A 15,052-nucleotide genomic window follows, 5' to 3' on the forward strand; every position below is an offset into this window, starting at 1 on the left:
ACTCTGACCACCTTTCTGTTCCTTGAACACCCTAAACTGACTTCTGCCTTGAGATTCTTGCACCAGCTCTTTCTTCTGCCTGGAATGCTGACTCTCTCTCTCCTGAGTTGCACGTGGCTGGCTGTCTTGGCGTTCGGATCTAAAGGTATATGGCGCTTTCTTAGGGAGGATATTCTAGATATCACAATCTAAATTAACCACGCAATCACTGTGAACCCGCGTCACCCTATTCTAAATCTCTGCACCCTATTCTAATTCTTTTAAAAGTCTTTCCATTTAAGATTTTTCTTATTTAAACTTTAATTTTCTGTCTCCCCCATTAAAGTGTATGTTAGTTGAAGCTGGAATCCTGACCAATCTTTTTTTGCTGCTAACTACAGCATAATTCTAACCACAGAATCTAGAACTGTAGCTGCTCAATCAGTAAGTTATCTCAAATTCACTGCCTTCACTTTACATCAATATTTAGCATCTCATACCACTAGAGGGCGATAAATCACCTAATTGAAATGAGTTAATCGGTGTCCTTTTATATCACTTCCCAAGATGAACTTCATTGATTTTAATCATTAATGTAACAGACATTTATTTAAGAAAAACACTTCCCACACCCCTCCAAAAAAAAAAATAGAGGGAAAAAGGTCTTGTTGATTTTCAAACCAGCCACCTGGTACAAACTCAGGAGAAAAAGTTTATTCCGTGGTTACTTACAGTGAAATAATTTTAAATGTACTTTCTGTTTAAAGATGTTATCTGGGTAAAAATAAAATCTCATGGTATAAAATGAGAAAGTTTTAACTTCAGTAATATGGAATTGTTTGGAAAGTCAGAGAGAAATTTGGCAAAACCATACTTTCTCCACCTTTTACACACACACACACACACACACACACACGCACACACACACATTCTTGGTCACTATTCTGATTTTTGCTTTTAAAAGCGAGTCCTGGTCAGCTCATGGGAGCCAACAGAGATTCTGAAAGCGATTTTCTTTTTTCTATTTTTATAATTCCATTTCATTCTGAGCTTTTTCACGTCTAAGGTTTTCTTTTGAAAAAAAAGCAACCGAGTATATCCAGGATATGCCAGCAAGCAATAAGACATCAAACGTGCCATTGACAGGCCTGCCTCGTGGCCGGAATAGCCTGAGTGGCTAACGTGCAGCGATAAGACAAAGGTTCTGTCTCCTGAGTCTGCTGCAGCGCCTGGCGCTGGAGACAGAATGCGCAATCACACAGCCAGGTCTGTTGGGCGACAGGAGGAGAGGGCTGCACTGTTCCCAGTGAACTCAAGGTGGCAGCGTAGAAATACTTGAAATGAATTTACCTGCTGAGGAAACTATTCAGTGAAGGATTCCTGAAACGGCTGGTTGGTTTTAAGAACAGTTTCCCAAACCACACTGGGTCAGTCACCATGACCGCTGGATGGCTGTATTGGAATCCATGACTTTCTAGTTGTCCTCTCTCTGGAAGTGAGAAATGACTTATTGAAGAAAAGTTGGCAACTGGATGGGAAAAACTTAATTTCTTGACATTGCTTGTGACTTGCTGTGGCAGGAAGGTTTCCCAAAGTGAGTGCTGACAGCTGTGGGAGTGCAGGTGGGTCAGGAAAGGCTGGGACCTTTGCATTTCCAGGGATGCACAAGAGGAAGGGAGTGGCCTAAACTTTTCTAGTCACTTAATAACAATGAGGTTGCTTTAGGGCACTCACCATGTGTGTTGTGGAAGGGAATAATCAAGATCAGCTTGCTTGCTTCTTTAAATTCTTTTGAGTAGGGCAGGCTCTAGTGAATCCTCAGATCTGTTATAATATTTGTCAGTAACTCAGCAAAAGGATCCCGAAAGCATGAGGAAGATCCCCCTGTGACTGCCTTCATGGAGGAGAGAGAACATTATCTTTTACCCCCATGTTCTAAATTTTCCACTACAAAAAATGCATTCATATATCCATATGGCGAACATTCATTTGCTGAGCACCTGCAAAACAATTACTATACTCAAGAAGTCAAGTGGAAATGGAGAATTAATTCATGAGAAGCATCAACAAAATGTTATTGAGAATTCAAAGGACAAACACTGAAACCTTTCAATAAGAGAAAATCAAGTAAAGTTCATAGAGCAATGATTTTGGCCTTAAAGAATGAGTAGGATTTGCAGTTGATAGAATTGGGTGATGAAAGAAAGGTTATCCCAAGCCAAAGGGATGGAATAAGCAAACGTATGAAGATGAGATCATTCAGAGGGTGCTAGATACACAGAGTACAGGCAAAATACAGAACCCAGCGAAGTAGTAGGTAGTAAGGCTTTTAAGCAGTGATTCTCAGCCCAAGGAGATTCTTCCACTCAGGGGACATTTGGCAATGTCTAGAGAGATTTTTGGTTGTCACAGTGAAGTGGAGCTACTGGCTTCTAGTGGGAAGAAGCCGAGGATGCTGCTAAATATCTTACACTGCACAGGGCGGCTCCCACAACAAAACTTACTCCACCCAAAATGTCCATACAGTACTGGGAAACCCTATTTTTAGGGAAGGTTGGTCGTGGTCACAGGGGCCCTTAAATGTCAGGTGATTGGGGGTGGAACTCATTTGGTAGGCAAAGAGGGATGCAGGTGGTTTTTCGGTGACAGAACAGATTTATCAGTGTAATGATTTATGGGAGTTACATGGGTAAGAAAAGTTATAGCCTTTCCCCTCCCTCATCTTTAAAAGAGAAATCCCGTTTGCGCTACTTGGCTAGCCAGCCTTTGTTGTCCTTGAGGGGAATAAGTGGAGAAGCAGAATTGGAGAAACCTAGATAAGCTAAATTCATCTCCATACATAAGGACATGGACCTCTAAGAGAAGAAACGACCCAGGAGGTGGGGTGAGAGAAGCAAGAGAAAAGAGTAAGAGTGTGAGGAAGAGTCAGCATAAACCGAAGTTATAGGACAGAGCATTGCATTACATGGAGGTGCTAAAATAATGACCTTGAGTCTGCCCTTGATGAACTTACAATTTCCTAAAGAGTATAATCAAGTCTCTAGTAGTCACAGAAAAGTATATATGTATCTTCACATTTCTGTCATTGCTCAGAGCTTTCACTGATGGATAAAATCAGGGTGGCTTCAGTTCAGGGACAGAAGTCATTTGGAGCTGCTTTTGCTGTGGGTTTTTCTTCCTTTGAGCATGGAACAGAAAAAATGACCATTTATCCAAGTCTATGAACCTAAAGATTGTCATACTAAGTGAAGTAAGCCAGAAAGAGAAAGAAAAATACCACATTCCACATTTATGTGGAATCTAAAAAAATGACACAAATGAACTTATTTACAAAACAGAAACAGACTCACAGATATAGAAAACAAACTTGTGGTTACTGGGGGAAATGTGGGGAGTGGAGGGATAAATTTGGAATTCGGGATTAACATATGCACACTAATATATATAAAATAGATAAACAGCAAGATCCTAGGTATAGCACAGGGAACTATATTCAATATCTTATAATAGCCTGTAATGAAAAAGACTATGAAAAGGAATATACATATGTATAACTGAATCACTATGCTGTACACCAGAAATTAACACAACATTGTAAAATAAAATAAAATAAACTGCATGGCTAACAGAAAAAAAAAAAGAATCCATCCAACTCCAGTATTCAATTATTTCTGTCTTTTGGGCTGGAGATGGATTTGACACAGATGAGTAAATATAGCCTGTTGCCCCTTGTTAGAGGCGGGTCATCATAAATTTGACCAATGGGAAGATGCAGTGAAGACACTGTGTGTGAAGTCTGCAAGAATATCAGTTCTTCATATCACAGTTGGTTGCTCTGGTCTGTGTGTCTCTGCCAACTTCCAGTGGCTAATAAGCTTTTGGCCCGGTGATGGAAGCAAGAATGCCAATGACAAAGATAAACAGGGTCCTCTGCCAGGAGCAAAAGCTGACATCTTTCTAGTAATTGCAACCTGATATGTGCATGGTCCCAGGATCATGGGACATCTCTACCATAGTCATTTACTATCTGCAGTGGCTCCAAGGGCCTCATACTAGGTGATGGCTGCCACGGGTGCTGTATTATCATGTCTACGCCAAGGCAGAACGGCCATGTTCTTCTTGTAACTTCTCAGAGCAAATGGAGCTGGAAATGGACATTAGGAAGAACACCCACAGAGCTCAGCCTATCTTGGTGGTGGTTAATCAGAGATGAATTCCATGAATTCCATAATCAATTCTTAATTCCAAATTAAGAAAAGCTGTTTAGATTCACAGACTCATAGAAAACAAACTTACAGTTTCCAGGGGGGGAAGGGTGGGAGGGATAAATTGGGAGTTCAGATGTGCAAATAATAACTACTATATATGAAATAGATAAAAAACCAAATTTCTTCTGCATAGCACAGAGAACTATAGTCAATATCTTTTGGTAGCCTATAATGAAAAAGAATATATGTATGCATATGTATGACTGAAACATTATGCTGTACACCAGAAGTTGACACATTGTAAACTGACTATACTTCAATTTAAAATAATAAATTAAAAAAGAAGAAAAAGAAACGCTGTTTATAGTTGGATTTTAAAGAAAGAGTAGGGAGAAAACTTTGCTTCTCTGTTTTTAGAAGTGCTCTGTATCACATAGAAATGCTTTTGATCACTACTTACAGCAAACCCAATGTTGATTGCTTATTATTTTATTGCATGACAAGAAGTCTTACCTGGACAGTTTTTCTCTTTTCTGTTCCTTACCCTTAGCATGCTGGCTTTTTAAGTTTTTGCCTATTCCTTCATATAGCACCAGCCATTTCTGCCTCTTCTCTCAGGAATGGAGAAGCTTTTCCCTCTACATATTATGGCCAGAACTGGGTCACATGGTTACCCCAAGCTCTAATGGAGACTGGGGAAATGAATGTCTGTCTAAGAGGAAGAGGGTTGTTATAACTGCTTTAAAGCAGGCAAAATTCATCTCCAAGAGCCTGGTCACTTGTTATTACAAACAAAATTGGAGTTCCAGTAACAAGAAAGGAGAGGAGTTATTGGGTAGACAACTAACAGTGTCTGTCACAGGCTTTGCCACATCAGACACAGAGGTCTTAGAGGGTGTGAGACAGAAATACAGTGGACTCCATCACTCTTCGCACACGTTCCTGCCTCCTTGCATGCCTTCCTCTCCTTCCCTTCCCTCCCTCTTCTGAACAAACCTCTTCTCCTTATATACACAGGTAAATTGCAAGTGAATTCTTGCTCATCCTAAGAGCCTACTGAAATCATCTTCACGGGATCTTTCCTGGCCTCACATCCCAGTGTCAGGCATGCCTATGTCTGCTCCCACAACAAACTATACCTGGGCGTGCATCACATCGAGTTGCAGCTCTCTCTTTTCTTATCTTTGTTTACTCCCAGATTGACTTCTTGAGGAGTCTTATTCAGATTCACATCCCCAAGACTGAGCACAAGCCTGACATATACTAACTGAATGAATGAGAACTCCAAAAAGAGTTTTGAAACATGCTGTAACTCCTTAAGAAATGATGTTTCTGGATAAAGCATATACAGAAGTGTTTATTATTTGTGATTATAACACAGCACACCTTTCAAGGAAGAGGTGCTGTGTCTTAAAGAATTTTCTACCTTTGTCTGCTGGCTTCTAGCACCATCCCCTTACCTACGCCTACTTCCCAACTGTACGTGGTGGAGTGAGATTGCCTTCATCCACAGGCCATCACGGGGAAGGCAGTGTTTCACTGGTAAGAAAGCCGGGGCTTTGGAGGTTTGAATCTCAGCTCAGCAATTATCACCTTCTGCTAAAGAGCAACATGAGTCAGCCCGTTAACCAACCTCATTGAGCTTCAGTTTGCTTATTGGTGGAATGTGATAAATATGAGTAATAGCCTCATAGGGTTATTTTGAGTACTTAATGGCATAACATATGTAAAATGCTCAGCACATGGTAGACGCTCAAAAAATTATTACTGTTAGTAAAAGAATATTGAATCTTCAATAATATACTTTTTATCAGTTCAAAATTCTCTCATTTGCAGATGATTTCACTGCCCTAGAGCCAAAAAGTTTTGTATCACACAATGAAGTTGAGAAATTTCTTAGCTCCATATCATGTATGTACCTAGACACCTCTATATATTAAAAAACAAAACCTGGTGATAATCACATCCTTAGTTTCAAGGCCAGGTCACAGAATATCCCCATGGGAACTGCTGTGTGTTTTACATACCAATTTTTTTTTAATATTTTTTATTGATTTATAATCATTTTACAATGTTGTGTCAAATTCCAGCGTTCAGCACAATTTTTCAGTCATTCATGGACATATACACACTCATTGTCACATTTTTTTCTCTGTGATTTATCATAACATTTTGTGTATATTTCCCTGTGCTATACAGTGTAATCTTATTTATCTATTCTACAATTTTGAAATCCCAGTCTATCCCTTCCCGCCCTCTACCCCCCTGGTAACCACAAGTCTGTATTCTCCGTCCATGAGTCTATTTCTGTCCTGTATTTATGCTTTGTTTTTGTTTGTTTGTTTGTTTTTGTTTTTTAGATTCCACATATGAGCGATCTCATATGGTATTTTTCTTTCTCTTTCTGGCTTACTTCACTTAGAATGACATTCTCCAGGAGCATCCATGTTGCTGCAAATGGCATTATGTTGTCGGTTTTTATGGCTGAGTAGTATTCCATTGTATAAATATACCACATCTTCTTTATCCAGTTACATACCAATATTATGAAAGCATGAAGACCTGTTTATAGTAAGGTTACATGTATTCTAAATACATTTAGAAGAATTTATAATTATTCCCCATTCATACTTTCATTGAGGTATAATACATATTCTGTAAAATTAGCCCTTTAAAGTGTACAATTCAGTGGATTTTGGTATCTTTTGAGTTTTGCAGCCATTATAATCTAACTCCAGAAAATTTTCATCACTCTAAAAAGAAACCCCCATCTATGTTAGCTGTCACTGTCAATGGGCAGTAATATTTTGAAAGGAATCTTTTTTTCTGAGCATGTTTCAGTATTTCATTCCTTTTTACAGCTGAATAATACTCCATTGTGTAGATATGCCACATTTCATTTATCCATTCATCATTTAATAAATATGTGTTGCTTCCACTTTTTGATGATTATGAATACTACTACTATGAACATTTGTGTGCAAGTTTTTGTGTGGACATATGCTTCCACTTCTCTTGGGTAGATACCTAGGAGTGGAATTGTTTGATTGTGTGCTAACTTTATGTTTAAACTTTTGAAGAACTGCCAGCTGTTTTCAAAGTGGCTGCTACATTTTACCTTTTCACCAGCAATGTCTAAGGGTTCCAATTTCTCCACATCCTCATCAGCACTTGCGATTGTCTGTTCTTTAATTTTAGCCATTCTAGCGGTGTGAAGTGGTAGTTCATTGAGGTTTTGACTTGTATTTCCCTAAAGAAATCTGGGCATCTTTTTGTATGCTTCTTATCCATCTGAGTATCTCCTTTTCTGGAGAAATGTCTATTCAAATCATTTGCCTATTTTTTAATTTCATTTATCTTTTTATTGTTGAGTTGCAATCATTCTTTATATATCCTGAGTACTAGACCTTTATTAGATGTATAATTTGCAAATGTTTCCTCCCATTCTATGGGTTGGCTTTTCACTTTCTTCCTAGTGTCCTTTGAAATACAGAAGTTTTTCATTTTAATGAAGGCAAGTTTATCTATTTTTGTTGTTACTGTTGCTTGTGTTCTTGGTGTCGTATCTAAGAAACTATCGCCAAATCCAAGACCACAAAATTCATACCTGTGTTTCTTTCTAAGAGTTCTATAGCTTGAGCTCTTGGTATTTTGACCTCTTCCATGAATCATAAATATTCTTAATGGCATCTAGAATGGTGAATCCTTTCCAGAATATTTTCCATTTATTTTACCCAGATCCATCAGAGGAATCACTGTGTATGGCAGCTACAACCTTATGAAATATATTTCTTAAATAATAAGACTTGAAGGTAGAAATAAGTTCTTGACCTATGGGCTGCAGAAGGAATGTTGTGTTATCAGGCATGAAAACAACAATCTTATTGTCCACCTCCATCAGAACTCTTGGTTGACCAGGTACATTGTCAATGGGCAGTAATATTTTGAAAGGAGTCTTTTTTTTTGGAGGTAGGTCATGACAGTGGGCTTAAAATATTCAAGTAAGCCATGTTATAAACAGACACACTGTCATGCAGGCTTTATTGTTCCATTTATAGAGCATAAGCAAAGTATATCTAACATAATTCTCAGGGGCCCTAGGATTTTCAGAATGGTAGGTGAGAATTGGCTTCAACTTAATGTCATCAGCTGCACTAGTCCCTAACAAGAGAGTCAGCCTGTCCTTTAAAGCTTTGAAGCCAAGCATTGACTTCTCTTCTCTAGCTATGAAAGTTCTAAATGGCATTTTCTTCCAGTGTAAGGTTTTTTTCATCTACACTGAAAAATCCGTTGTTTAGTGTAGACACTTTCACTAACTACCTTAGCTACATCTTCTAGATAACTTGCTGCAGCTTCTGCATCAGCACTTGCTGCTTCACCTTGCACTTTCATGTTATGGAGATGGCTTTGTTCCTTAAACCTCATGAACCAAGCTCTGCTAGCTTCAGACTTTTCTGCAGCTTCCTCACCTCTCTCAGCCTTCATAGAATTGAAGAGAGTTGGGATCCTGTTCTGGATCAGGCTTTGGTTTAAGGGAATATGGTGGCTGATCTGATCTATCCAGACCACTAAACTTTCCTCATATCAGCAATAAGGTTGTTTTGCTTTTTTATCACTCATGTGTTCACTGGAGTAGCACTTTTAATTTCCCTCAAGAACTTTTCCTTTGCATTCACAACTTAGCTGACTGTTTGGCACAAGAGGCTTGGTTTTCAGCCTGTCTTCATTTTCAACATATCTTCCTCACTAAGCTTAATCATTTCTAGCTTTTAATTAAAAGTGGGAGATGTGTGACTCTTCCATTCACTTGAACATGTAGAGGCCATTGTAAGGTTATTAACTGGCCTAATTTCAATATTGTCATGTTTCAGGGAATAGGGAGGCTCGAGGAGAGGGAGCGAGATGGGGAAACAACCAGTCAGTAGAGCAGTCAGAACACACACAACACTTCTCAACTAAGTCTGACGTCCTACACAGGCACTGTGCATGGCCTCCCAAAACAATTACAACAGTGACATCGAAGATCACAAATCACCAATTGTCGTGAAGCAAAGTTCTCCTAAAATCGAGGTTCCTTGCCGAGTTTACGATTAACCTCTCTATCCAAAACTTTATTCCCTTTCTTTTCCTACCCCTGCTCCGAATTGGGTAGTATCAAAGAAAAGGGGTGACTGAAACTGAGCAGGACTCTCCCAGGTACAAAAGCCTCTCCTTGTCCTGGTTCTTGTTTGTAGAAAAAGGCTTTAATCTCCTAGGCCTTCCCTGAGTTCCAAAGAGCAGACTCAAGCAATTACTAGTTAGGGAAGTGAGGGAATGCAGAAACAAAGGAAAAGCAAATATTTCAGTAACAAAACGAGAGTTCTAGTTCCCCCTCAAGGGATATACCTAACAATCTGATGCATATCTTTGAATTGTTCTGCAGAAACTAAGACCCTCACCCAGGTGAAAGATGATGACTGCATGCTGACCACAAACACACAGATCCCAGACTGGTTTGATGATTAAGATTTCCAAAACTTCACCTTGTTAACCTCACCATCAACCAGTCAGAAGAAAGGCCACAAGCTACAACACTTGCCCAAATGTTGCCTTTAAAAACTCTTCCCTGAAAGCCATCAGAGAGCTTGAAATATTACAAGAATTACCAAGATGCGACAGAGACATGAAGTGATCAAATGCTGTTGGAAAGATGGCACTGGTAGACTTGCTCGACGTAGGGCTGCCAAAGAAATTCAATTTGTAAAAAATGCAGTATCTGTGAAGCGTAGTAAAGCAAAGCCCAGTAAGACAAAGTTTGCCTGTATTTACATATTTACACACACACACATACATACAGATAGAAAGAAAGAGAGAGAGAGATTTATTGCAAAGAGTTGGCTTATGCAATTGTGGCAATTCTAATATCCATAGGGCAGGCTGTCAGGAAGGGCAGGTTGGAGCCGGGACTCCAGGATGGTGTCAATCACACCACTAAAGGAGAAGCAGCTCCTGGATGTCACATTAGGGAAGCTGCCAAGCTGGATACAGATGCAAGATTCTACCCCTAAAGGCATTGCTGGAGCCTTTCAATGAGGTTACTACCCGTATTACAAGAAGTATGTCAACGTGAAGAAAGGGAGAACCACTGAGCTTTCTACGGTGCTGGCAGCTTACATGCTTTCCAACTACTGCTGTTCTTACAAGAACTCACACACGAGTGGCTATGCAAGTACCACTGAACAGGGTGCGCTCTGCACTCCTGACCATATTCTAATGGAGAATGAACGCCTAATAAAAGATGACTAGTACATGGGGGTAAAAAAGAAAGGAAGGGGAGGCTGAACTTCTTAGGCAAAAGCGGAAGCTGCTGTGCACAGGCAGAATTTCTTCTTCAGGGAAGCCTCAGTTCCGCTCTTGAGGTCTTCCAGCTGATTGAATCAGCACCCCCCTCCCCCCCACTTATCTTGGATAATCTTCCTTAAAGTAAACTGATTACAGACTTCAGTCACATTTACAAAATATCTTCACAGCAACACCTAGATTAGAGTTTGACTGAACAACAGGGGACCGTTAGCTCAGCAAAGCTGACAGACAGGACGGACATTACCATCTACATGTCTCTCTTCATGCCAGCACTGCACAGTCCCAATGACTGTAGCTCTGTGATAAATTTTGGAATCAGGAAGTGGGAGAAGAACTTTGTTCTTCCTTTTCAAGATTGTTTTGGCTATTCTGGGTCCTTAGCATTTCCAGATGTATTTTAGGATTAGCTTGTCAATTTCTGCACCCACATTCATTTTTATATTACGATAAATTGATAAATCAGTAACTTTGAAGTCAAACCTATGTGACTTAAGATGCTCTGCTTTGTCTCTCAGGATCACTTCCAGTATTTCCTATCTTGGGCAAGCAAAAGTGTATTCCACCTGCCAGTGTGAAGGACGGAGATGAAAAAAGCATCACAGGAATAAATGAATTAATGTGACATCCAGTAAGCAATTTCAATCCTCAAATACTATAACTTAAATAGTACTTCTCTTTCCTGACTATTGAAGAGAAAAGGATAGCATGTTCCACATGTTACTTGATATGGTTGTTGGTAACAAGTGATGTTCTCACCTTCCTCTGGAGAGGGCCCCCAATGTACTCTCAAAATCAATTCATTTCGTTGCCCATAAATCTCTCTGAGACTTCACAAAGCCGCAAGTCATGTGATGTGACTTGTGGCTGGAGAGATGAATGAGCACAGTTTCTGCCCTTGGGAAACTTGGGGTGACTGTCAGAGCCAACAGAACCAGCCAAAACGAAGAAACCAGGAGCCCACCTGTCTTGCCTTTGACCCAAGTAGCAAATGGACATCTCCTGTCTCCCCTGACTGGGCCGTTTTCTGGTCATTCCTACATGATCCACTTTTTTGAGGACATACCACATTGGTAAGAAGCAGTTGTGACGTCTCGGCCTCCTTCAAGACGAGAGGGAATGGGAAAGCCCCGCTGATAATTGCAGCCTGCCCCCTCGCCCCCCCTCCCTGCTCTGCCTTTCGGTTTTCTGGAAAGGTTTCTTAGCACTCAGGCAACCTGAAGTGATTTGGGAGACAATGTGCATTTTTAAGAGCCAGTTAGTAGCCAATTGCCTAGAAAAATACCTGATCAGCAGTCGGCCCTTTAGAGACTTACTCTGAGGGCTCCTCACCTTTGCTTGTCACCAGCTTTGAGATTCTTGGAAGAAAAGGAGCTGAAAGCTTGTAAAGATGGAAAAAATCGGTTGCATTCTATTAAGAGGCTTTCTTCTTTTCTTTTTCTTACCTTGAGAAAGAGACGACACGGAGGCTAGGGATCGAGGCGCTAAATGCTCCTATTGCTCAGAACTGCACGCACAGTTGATACAGGGACTGGGAAAGAAGGTGGTCCTCGAGTTCTGACTAAAGGCCTTACATTCTCGGCGATGAAATCAGTCTCTTACGCCCCACGTGAATAAGCGAGTATGTTTTTACAGGACCACTGAAAACACAGCATTTATGGAACACACCAGAATCTGTTCAACAATGCTCATTATGATTATGCATTTAACTCTAAGAGGGCAGTTTGTCTCTCACAATAAAAGTGGTCTGGGCATAGACGTCGATTGTTCTGGAGATTCTCACACCAAGGAGCAGAACCTGGTGCCCCATCCCTGGCCAGGGTAAAACCAGCATGAATGCTGTGTAATCTAGCCAACAAGATTGATCCCGGTCAGGTATTCAGGGCTAAAATGGATTAAACAAAAGGCATTCCCCTTGGAACAAGAAGGAGAAACTTCAAAAGGTGGGATTTGTTCTTGTTATGACAAAGGAAGTGGGTTTACTAGCCGCCTTGAGGCACACCCCTCTGGCTTTCAATTTGCTCTGCTCCGTACTGGGAGGTTTTTTCTTCTCCCCTTCTCTCCACCCCCACACCCCACCCTCCCCGCGCCTCCCAGAGCCGACCCAGGGCGAGAACCTCAGGTCAAGAGAATCAGGTTGAGGATGCTTTCTTCCGTTTGTTTTCAGAGACCCGGCACCAGGCATCTCCCCGATCAGCTGGCACTCACGTCAGGCGCCTCCCAAGCCCGCCACTCAGACGTGTGGCAGCGGCGAGGCCAGGTGAAGCAGGCAGTGCTGTTTACACGGCTCCAGCAGAGCCCTGCATTGCGTGAAAATTCCGGAGACAGAAAGGCAAACAAGAAGCAGGGTATCCGAATGGATTAACGGAACTCCACTCCCTGAACGGAACTGACACCTCACTGCATACATTTATAGTCCTGGGTCAGGATCAGCCGTGTTGGGCTTTATTTTCAATCCCCTGATTCCATGTTACAGTAATTTTTATCGCAATAGTACAAACGTGAACATAATTAATCTTCTGAGAGTTCAAAGCATTATGTACTTTTTGGTAAGACCTATACATGTATACACTCACATACACCTGCATGTAGAATCTATTTACTTATCAGTTATTGTGCTTTAATTACCCTTAAGATATTTAAGTTCTCTGGGATGAAAATGGGAACAGCACTAGTATGTAAAATGTTGTATCAAAGTTTCTCAATTCAAGTACTGCACAAAGCCCTTTAAAAAAAGAAACCCCTACTGACGCCCAGATGTTGACGTCAATTATGTTTATAATAATATTACTTAAACATGTATGCACATAAAACTAGTGATGAGCTCCTTATACTGCAATTCTTATTCAGTTATAAAACCAAAGTCTGTGCACTAATTATAAACAAATTGCAAACCAAACAAAATTCAAATTAACAACATTAAATTACTATGGCCGATACATAACGTTGTCTTGAAATTGAATTACCACTTACAGCACGGCTGTGGCACTGCCTGCCCCTCCCTCGTTCTGTTGAGTTGGGCATGTTCAATGCAACTATCTGAATTCCTGGAAAGCGTTTTTCAAACCAAACACCTTGACATCATTTGATCCTCATTACTTATTGATCAAAGTATTACTTCTCTGAGTAATTGTTATCATGGTGATCTTTTCAACTGTAATAAATATTCTGTTTCATTTTTCTGATGCAATTGTGAAAACCCAATATGTGATTTATGTGCTGAGTTTGTGGTGTTCTCTACTCATTAGTCTGAAACAGTGAAAGTACTGCTGGGCTCCGATAATACTATGATCACAGACTTCAGTGCTGAAATTACATGGTAGGACTCTATTGTATGTCACCCAGATAGTCCAGAATATGATTATATTATGTTTTTAAAAGACTGTTTTCTTCATAAATCAACAACTTTTTATGGAGAACGCAATGTCCCCTGGGAATACATCCTTGGTCCTGGATTTAAGGATTCTAAATAAGTTTTACAAGCTCAGCAGTACCTTTGTCCCCAGAATTCGTTCTCTTGCTACAGGATTGAGCATCTGAACCAAAGAACAACTACAACAACAAAAATCCCTCCTTTTTTATGAGGCAGGAGTTCAGGTCCTGATCAAGTGACTAGTCTCCATTACCAAGCCAACCACTATTCTCTAATAAATATAAGACCAAGTGTTTCCCCTTAAGGAGCTTATAATCTACTTGAGGAGACAAGACACAAACATATAAAAATGTTCTATTTAAATGTCTTCAAAGTTTGCTCCCGAGGAATTAACATTTCTTGGTCAATCCATAGTTTAAAGTAAGCTATGGAAACATTATTTGTCATTTACACTTGAATACTTCGTAAAACTTCAAATCATATTGTGGCCTTCCCATGCAGTGAAAAATAAAGCATCTGGAAGATAACATCAGTGGTTTGAAATGAAGAAACCTGATAGCATTTGGACTTTGACTTTCTGAAAAACACCTGTGTCATTAAAATGACCTTGAAAGTTGTGACCAAAATAGTCAAACAAAGCCATGAGAAATTGCCACACAATCAAACTGGGTGTTATCTTATATCTGAAAAAGTTGTGTGGTCATAAGAGATAAAAAGTATATGGAAAGAATGCAGACTTTTGGTAGGTTTGAGTATCTCTAGAATTAGGGGAAAAAGAAATTCACATACAATAAAGAGTCAAAAATATGTCAAATACAATCTAGTGATTTTCCTGGATGGGGGGGGTGGGGTGTGATTACAGGAGAATTAGGTAATACATAACTCGAACCCAGGGCAAAGGTCTATCTGGGATCACCCATTTGGGAGTGGGAGGTTAAATATAGCAACTAAAAGGCAGGAGCAGCATATTACATTAGGACTGACGACAAAAATCCAGTCTTGGTCCCAGTTGGAACCTCTGGTCATTAAACAATCTCAATCCTTAACACAGCTTTGAGATCATTCAAATCTTTTAGAATGAATGTAAAAGTGTTAAGAGGCTCAAATTTGTATTTTCAATATGTTTGAGTGAAAAGGAATCTGTGCATATTTG

General features: G+C 40.1%; 1 long non-coding RNA gene and 1 pseudogene across 2 annotated transcripts in view; one reads left to right on the forward strand and one right to left on the reverse strand.

Moving 5' to 3' along the window:
• LOC116280978 (uncharacterized) overlaps window positions 1–15,052 on the reverse strand; it is a 177,474-nt gene that overhangs the window by 79,440 nt on the left and 82,982 nt on the right. The gene's annotated exons all lie outside the window — the stretch shown is intronic.
• On the forward strand, window positions 10,140–10,405 carry LOC102529901 (ATP synthase subunit f, mitochondrial pseudogene; annotated as a pseudogene).

Source organism: Vicugna pacos, chromosome 6, assembly GCF_048564905.1.
Source record: "Vicugna pacos chromosome 6, VicPac4, whole genome shotgun sequence".
In the NCBI taxonomy this organism is placed as follows: domain Eukaryota; kingdom Metazoa; phylum Chordata; class Mammalia; order Artiodactyla; family Camelidae; genus Vicugna; species Vicugna pacos.